Source organism: Osmerus eperlanus, chromosome 11 (assembly GCF_963692335.1).
Source record: "Osmerus eperlanus chromosome 11, fOsmEpe2.1, whole genome shotgun sequence".
NCBI lineage: Eukaryota > Metazoa > Chordata > Actinopteri > Osmeriformes > Osmeridae > Osmerus > Osmerus eperlanus.
Genome location: NC_085028.1, coordinates 17,420,440 through 17,427,094, shown reverse-complemented (window position 1 = coordinate 17,427,094; position 6,655 = coordinate 17,420,440).

The window sequence follows — 6,655 nt, the reverse complement described above, 5'->3', positions numbered from 1 at the left end:
GAGAAGAGAAGAGGAGGGGAGAGGAGAAGAGGAGGGGAGAAGAGAAGAGGAGGGGAGAAGAGAAGAGGAGGGGGAGAGAGAGGAGGAGGGGAGAAGAGGAGGGGAGAAGAGAAGAGAAGAGGAGGGGAGAGGAGAAGAGATGGGGAGAAGAGAAGAGGAGGGGAGAAGAGGAGGGGAGAAGAGAAGAGGAGGGGAGAGGAGAAGAGAAGAGAGGAGAAGAGAGGAGGGGGAGAGAGGGGGTCAGATGGCTGAGCGGTTATGGAATCAGGCTACCAATCAGAAGGTTGCTGGTTCGATTTCCAGCCGTGCTAACATGACTTTGTGTCCCTGGGCAAGGCACTTCACCCTACTTGCCTCGGGGGGAATGTCCCTGTACTTACTGTAAGTCGCTCTGGATAAGAGCGTCTGCTAAATGTAAATGTGTAATGTAGAGAGGAGAAGAGAGGAGGAGGGAAGAGAAGCAGGGGAGAGGAGAAGAGAGGAGGAGGAGGGGAGAGGAGGAGGAGGGGAGAAGAGAGGAGGAGGGGAGAGGAGAAGAGGAGGGGAGAAGAGAAGAGGAGGGGAGAAGAGGAGGGGAGAAGAGAAGAGGAGGGGAGAGGAGAAGAGGAGGGGAGAAGAGAAGAGGAGGGGAGAAGAGGAGGGGAGAAGAGAAGAGGAGGGGAGAGGAGAAGAGGAGGGGAGAAGAGAAGAGGAGGGGAGAGGAGAGGAGGAGGGGAGAAGAGAAGAGGAGGGGAGAAGAGAAGAGGAGGGGAGAAGAGGAGGAGGGGAGAAGAGAAGAGGAGGGGAGAAGAGGGGAGAAGAGAGGAGGATGGGAGAAGAGGAGGGGAGAAGAGAAGAGGAGGGGAGAGGAGAAGAGGAGGGGAGAAGAGAAGAGGAGGGGAGAAGAGAGGAGGAGGGGAGAAGAGGAGGGGAGAAGAGAAGAGGAGGGGAGAGGAGAAGAGGAGGGGAGAAGAGAGGAGGAGGGGAGAAGAGAAGAGGAGGGGAGAAGAGAGGAGGAGGGGAGAAGAGGAGGGGAGAAGAGGAGGGGAGAAGAGAAGAGGAGGGCAGAGGAGAAGAGGAGGGGAGAAGAGAAGAGGAGGGGAGAGGAGAAGAGGAGGGGAGAAGAGAAGAGGAGGGAAGAAGAGAAGAGGAGGGGAGAGGAGAAGAGGAGGGGAGAAGAGAGGAGGAGGGGAGAAGAGAAGAGGAGGGGAGAAGAGAAGAGGAGGGGAGAAGAGAAGAGAGGAGGAGGGGAGAAGAGGAGGGGAGAAGAGAAGAGGAGGGTAGAGGAGAAGAGGAGGGGAGAAGAGAGAAGGAGGGGAGAAGAGAGGAGGAGGAGAGAAGAGAAGAGGAGGGGAGAGGAGAAGAGAAGAGGGGAGAGGAGAAGAGAAGAGGAGGGGAGAAGAGGAGGGGAGAAGAGGAGGGGAGAAGAGGAGGGGAGAAGAGGAGGAGGGGAGAAGAGGAGGGGAGAAGAGGAGGGGAGAAGAGGAGGAGGGGAGAAGAGAAGAGGAGGGGAGAAGAGAGGAGGAGGGGAGAGGAGAAGAGGAGGGGAGAAGAGAGGAGGAGGGGAGAAGAGAGGAGGAGGGGAGAAGAGAAGAGGAGGGGAGAGGAGAAGAGGAGGGGAGAGGAGAAGAGGAGGGGAGAAGAGGAGGGGAGAAGAGAAGAGGAGGGGAGAGGAGAAGAGGAGGGGAGAAGAGAAGAGGAGGGGAGAAGAGAAGAGGAGGGGAGAAGAGAGGAGGAGGGGAGAAGAGGAGGGGAGAAGAGAAGAGAAGAGGAGGGGAGAGGAGAAGAGATGGGGAGAAGAGAAGAGGAGGGGAGAAGAGGAGGGGAGAAGAGAAGAGGAGGGGAGAGGAGAAGAGAAGAGAGGAGAAGAGAGGAGGGGGAGAGAGGGGGTCAGATGGCTGAGCGGTTATGGAATCAGGCTACCAATCAGAAGGTTGCTGGTTCGATTTCCAGCCGTGCTAACATGACTTTGTGTCCCTGGGCAAGGCACTTCACCCTACTTGCCTCGGGGGGAATGTCCCTGTACTTACTGTAAGTCGCTCTGGATAAGAGCGTCTGCTAAATGTAAATGTGTAATGTAGAGAGGAGAAGAGAGGAGGAGGGAAGAGAAGCAGGGGAGAGGAGAAGAGAGGAGGAGGAGGGGAGAGGAGGAGGAGGGGAGAAGAGAGGAGGAGGGGAGAGGAGAAGAGAGGAGGAGGAGGGGAGAGGAGGGGAGAGGAGGATGGGAGAAGAGGAGGGGAGAAGAGAAGAGGAGGGGAGAGGAGAAGAGGAGGGGAGAAGAGAAGAGGAGGGGAGAAGAGAGGAGGAGGGGAGAAGAGGAGGGGAGAAGAGAAGAGGAGGGGAGAGGAGAAGAGGAGGGGAGAAGAGAGGAGGAGGGGAGAAGAGAAGAGGAGGGGAGAAGAGAGGAGGAGGGGAGAAGAGGAGGGGAGAAGAGGAGGGGAGAAGAGAAGAGGAGGGCAGAGGAGAAGAGGAGGGGAGAAGAGAAGAGGAGGGGAGAGGAGAAGAGGAGGGGAGAAGAGAAGAGGAGGGAAGAAGAGAAGAGGAGGGGAGAGGAGAAGAGGAGGGGAGAAGAGAGGAGGAGGGGAGAAGAGAAGAGGAGGGGAGAAGAGAAGAGGAGGGGAGAAGAGAAGAGAGGAGGAGGGGAGAAGAGGAGGGGAGAAGAGAAGAGGAGGGTAGAGGAGAAGAGGAGGGGAGAAGAGAGAAGGAGGGGAGAAGAGAGGAGGAGGAGAGAAGAGAAGAGGAGGGGAGAGGAGAAGAGAAGAGGGGAGAGGAGAAGAGAAGAGGAGGGGAGAAGAGGAGGGGAGAAGAGGAGGGGAGAAGAGGAGGGGAGAAGAGGAGGAGGGGAGAAGAGGAGGGGAGAAGAGGAGGGGAGAAGAGGAGGAGGGGAGAAGAGAAGAGGAGGGGAGAAGAGAGGAGGAGGGGAGAGGAGAAGAGGAGGGGAGAAGAGAGGAGGAGGGGAGAAGAGAGGAGGAGGGGAGAAGAGAAGAGGAGGGGAGAGGAGAAGAGGAGGGGAGAGGAGAAGAGGAGGGGAGAAGAGGAGGGGAGAAGAGAAGAGGAGGGGAGAGGAGAAGAGGAGGGGAGAAGAGAAGAGGAGGGGAGAAGAGAAGAGGAGGGGAGAAGAGAGGAGGAGGGGAGAAGAGGAGGGGAGAAGAGAAGAGAAGAGGAGGGGAGAGGAGAAGAGATGGGGAGAAGAGAAGAGGAGGGGAGAAGAGGAGGGGAGAAGAGAAGAGGAGGGGAGAGGAGAAGAGAAGAGAGGAGAAGAGAGGAGGGGGAGAGAGGGGGTCAGATGGCTGAGCGGTTATGGAATCAGGCTACCAATCAGAAGGTTGCTGGTTCGATTTCCAGCCGTGCTAACATGACTTTGTGTCCCTGGGCAAGGCACTTCACCCTACTTGCCTCGGGGGGAATGTCCCTGTACTTACTGTAAGTCGCTCTGGATAAGAGCGTCTGCTAAATGTAAATGTGTAATGTAGAGAGGAGAAGAGAGGAGGAGGGAAGAGAAGCAGGGGAGAGGAGAAGAGAGGAGGAGGAGGGGAGAGGAGGAGGAGGGGAGAAGAGAGGAGGAGGGGAGAGGAGAAGAGAGGAGGAGGAGGGGAGAGGAGGGGAGAGGAGGAGAGGTCAAGTATGGAGATACAGGCAGGAAGAGGTCTTGTCTCCAGTGTGTCTCTCCTGAGTAGAGACTTAGCTTAGTGTCTCACAGGAGCGTTAATGAGAGCTCCAGGAGGACTCCCACGGTAGGGGTGTGTGGGTGTGTGTGTGTGGAGGGCCTCCCTAATGACATACTTACACACTAATAAGGTGCGTGTGACTCAGAGAGGGAAACAGGGATATCAGGGGAGTTGTGTCTATGGCGTGTGTGTGTGTGTGTGTGTTTATCATGAGTGTGTGTGTTTATCATGCGACGCAAACACAGTGTGTTGCTTTCCGAGCACCGTCCCTCCAGGTGAATAGCTGCTAATGAAGCTGGTCTGTTGTGAACACAGGTGTGTTGTTGTGAAACAGGTACATGACTACCTCAACAGACTGTCTTAGATCTCAACATCAATGATTAACAGAGGGTCATAAACGCTGGATGGAGAATTAACCGAAACAGAAACATAGTTTTCAATTTTTTTCTCTTTCGCACACACTCAAAACACATGAACAAACTCTGTCGCACACACACACACACCCACACACAGACTTGAACCTAAAACACACACACTTTCTCTTACACACAGACTCGCTGTCTCACACACACACACAACTATATGTGTGTGGCTGAGGTCTTCTTTCAACCCACAACACCAGCTGTGGTGTTTGAGATAACTCAATAAGTCAGAGGTGACCCATGCCCAAGTGCTCCATCCAGCAGCTCTCAATTAGCTCAGCCTCTGTGTGTGTGTGTGTGTGTGTGTGCACATGGGCTGTATTAGAATAACAATCCAATTAAATGACACAAAGAGAGCATCTGTCACTAAAATCAATGTTCCTGAGTACTCACACACACACACACTCCACTAAGGTGAGTCGCTAAATTTCAAACAATCAATGTGTGTGTGTGTGTGTGTGTGTGTGTGTGTGTGGTCTTGGTTTACAGTGCAGGTCTGAAGATGAGACAGGTCAAGAGGTCACTTCACAGATCTATTTCAAGTTTGCCCCCCTCCCAGGTCAGCCAGGCTGGGTCTTTAACTACTGTGTGTCGAGGCTCCATGGCGCAGGTCAACATTTGAGGACGTCGGCTCAGCTCCCTGCAGTATTCTGTTGCTTCTGTTCTTCAGAATATCCAGTCAGTTTGACAACCCTGGGTCTGGCTGCATGTTGAATGTGACAGTTCAAATGTAATAATATCATGCTGTTTTCACACACACACACACACAATCTAGCCACAGCTTACATCATCTGTCCAGCGGACGAGCCAAACTCATCCCTCGTCTGCGATGGGAGAGAGGTTTATTATTCATGATGGGATCACTGCTCCCACAAAGAGTCTTGTGTCCACTCGTACTAGCTCTGAGAACAGCAGCAAGCTGATCCCGTCTCCACAGAGCTACACTCACATAACAGCAGAGTCACATTACCCCCCACACATTCCTACACACACACACACACACACACGCTCTCTCACACACATGGGCACACACACTGGTACAGTTACACACACACTCTCTCTCTCTCCCACACACGGGCAAACACACTGGTACAGTTACACGCACACACAGGCACACACACTCTCTCTCACACACACACACACACACACACTGATGGTCTTTATAGTGTGGTGCTCAGAAGGTCATCCCATCAGTGGGCATGAGAGAATTCGTACAAATTCTACAACTGTGTGTGAGTGAGTGTGAGCATGTGTCTGTGAGTGTGTAAATGTGAGTGCGTGTCTGTGTTGTGTGTCTGTGTTGTGTGTCTGTGTTGTGTTTCTGTGTTGTGTGTCTGTGTTGTGTGTCTGTGTTGTGTGTCTGTGTTGTGTATGGGGTTTGTATTTCACATAAACAGGCTCCTGTCACATTCAGGTCTGCACCCTCTCTCTTCCTCAGCAGGAACAGGCAGATCACACATCCTGCAGAATAACACGAGCAGAGACACCCAGGCATCCACACACAGCAAGAGGTAAACAGGCTGGCCGCTCACCTTAGCGTCCTAGTCTGAGTAACACCTAGCTGGAAGACACCTAGCGTCTGGAAACACCTAGCTATAGACACCACTGGTGGACCTTCACCCTGCTACTTTAATAGGCTTTTATCATAGTGCTTTGTGGCGCCAATTGTGGGGACACAGCCAACGGGTTTTTTAAAAGGTAAACATGAGCCTTGTCTGATATGTCAACCGCATGAGCGAGGCGAGGCTACACCATTGTACTTTTCTCAAATTTCTGAGCTGAGCTATACTTCGCCGAGTCCGAGGTGGAGTAAACAAGCCTGTATCGGTTTACAAATGAGCTCCAGCGGTTTAGGTTCACTTTGACTGACAAAGCTTTGTCTGCCGTTGAGATTGTGATGCGCACAATGAGGTTCATCATTAAGAAGGGGGCGTGCGCGCACACAAGGCCCAGTTTGTCGTATAAACCCCTACGGACGGGAGGAGGTGTCCTCGCGGGACTGCTACCGGCTGGGGGTGATAAAGGCCTTTGTTTCCTCGCATCATTGCTGTTCTGTTGTAAATAGGTGTCGTTAAAGTCACAAAGAAGCGGGGACCTACGCTTGTCAAATGCATAAAACGCTAAAACGTTTAATTGAAATCGACAATGAAATATTGATTTCCAATGTCACATTTTGAATGATGTCACTGGTTGAAAAAAAGAAATTAAAATTAGTCCAAAATAAAGCAAAAGTAAACACTCACAGATTTGAAGTGTTATTTTCATTTGAAAAGGACACCAAATCTATAATAAGAAGATTTGGGTGGAAAAAATATAAGCCTAAATGTTTATCAGTTTGAACGCATAATTGTCCCTTATCCTACTTGACAGCTTCGCAACAAAAAGGAGTGATAGACAGCTAAACCTTATCAACAACGGTAAGTTGGTTCTTATCCACATGCTGGCTAACGCAACTCCAACTAGGATAAGTAGGCTACGTCCAGGATAGGATTTGAAAACAGGCAAGTACACAGTTAGTTTACAAGGTGTGGCATAGAATAACCTGTCAACCAGCACAAATCTTATATAAATAGTTAAATTTTATGA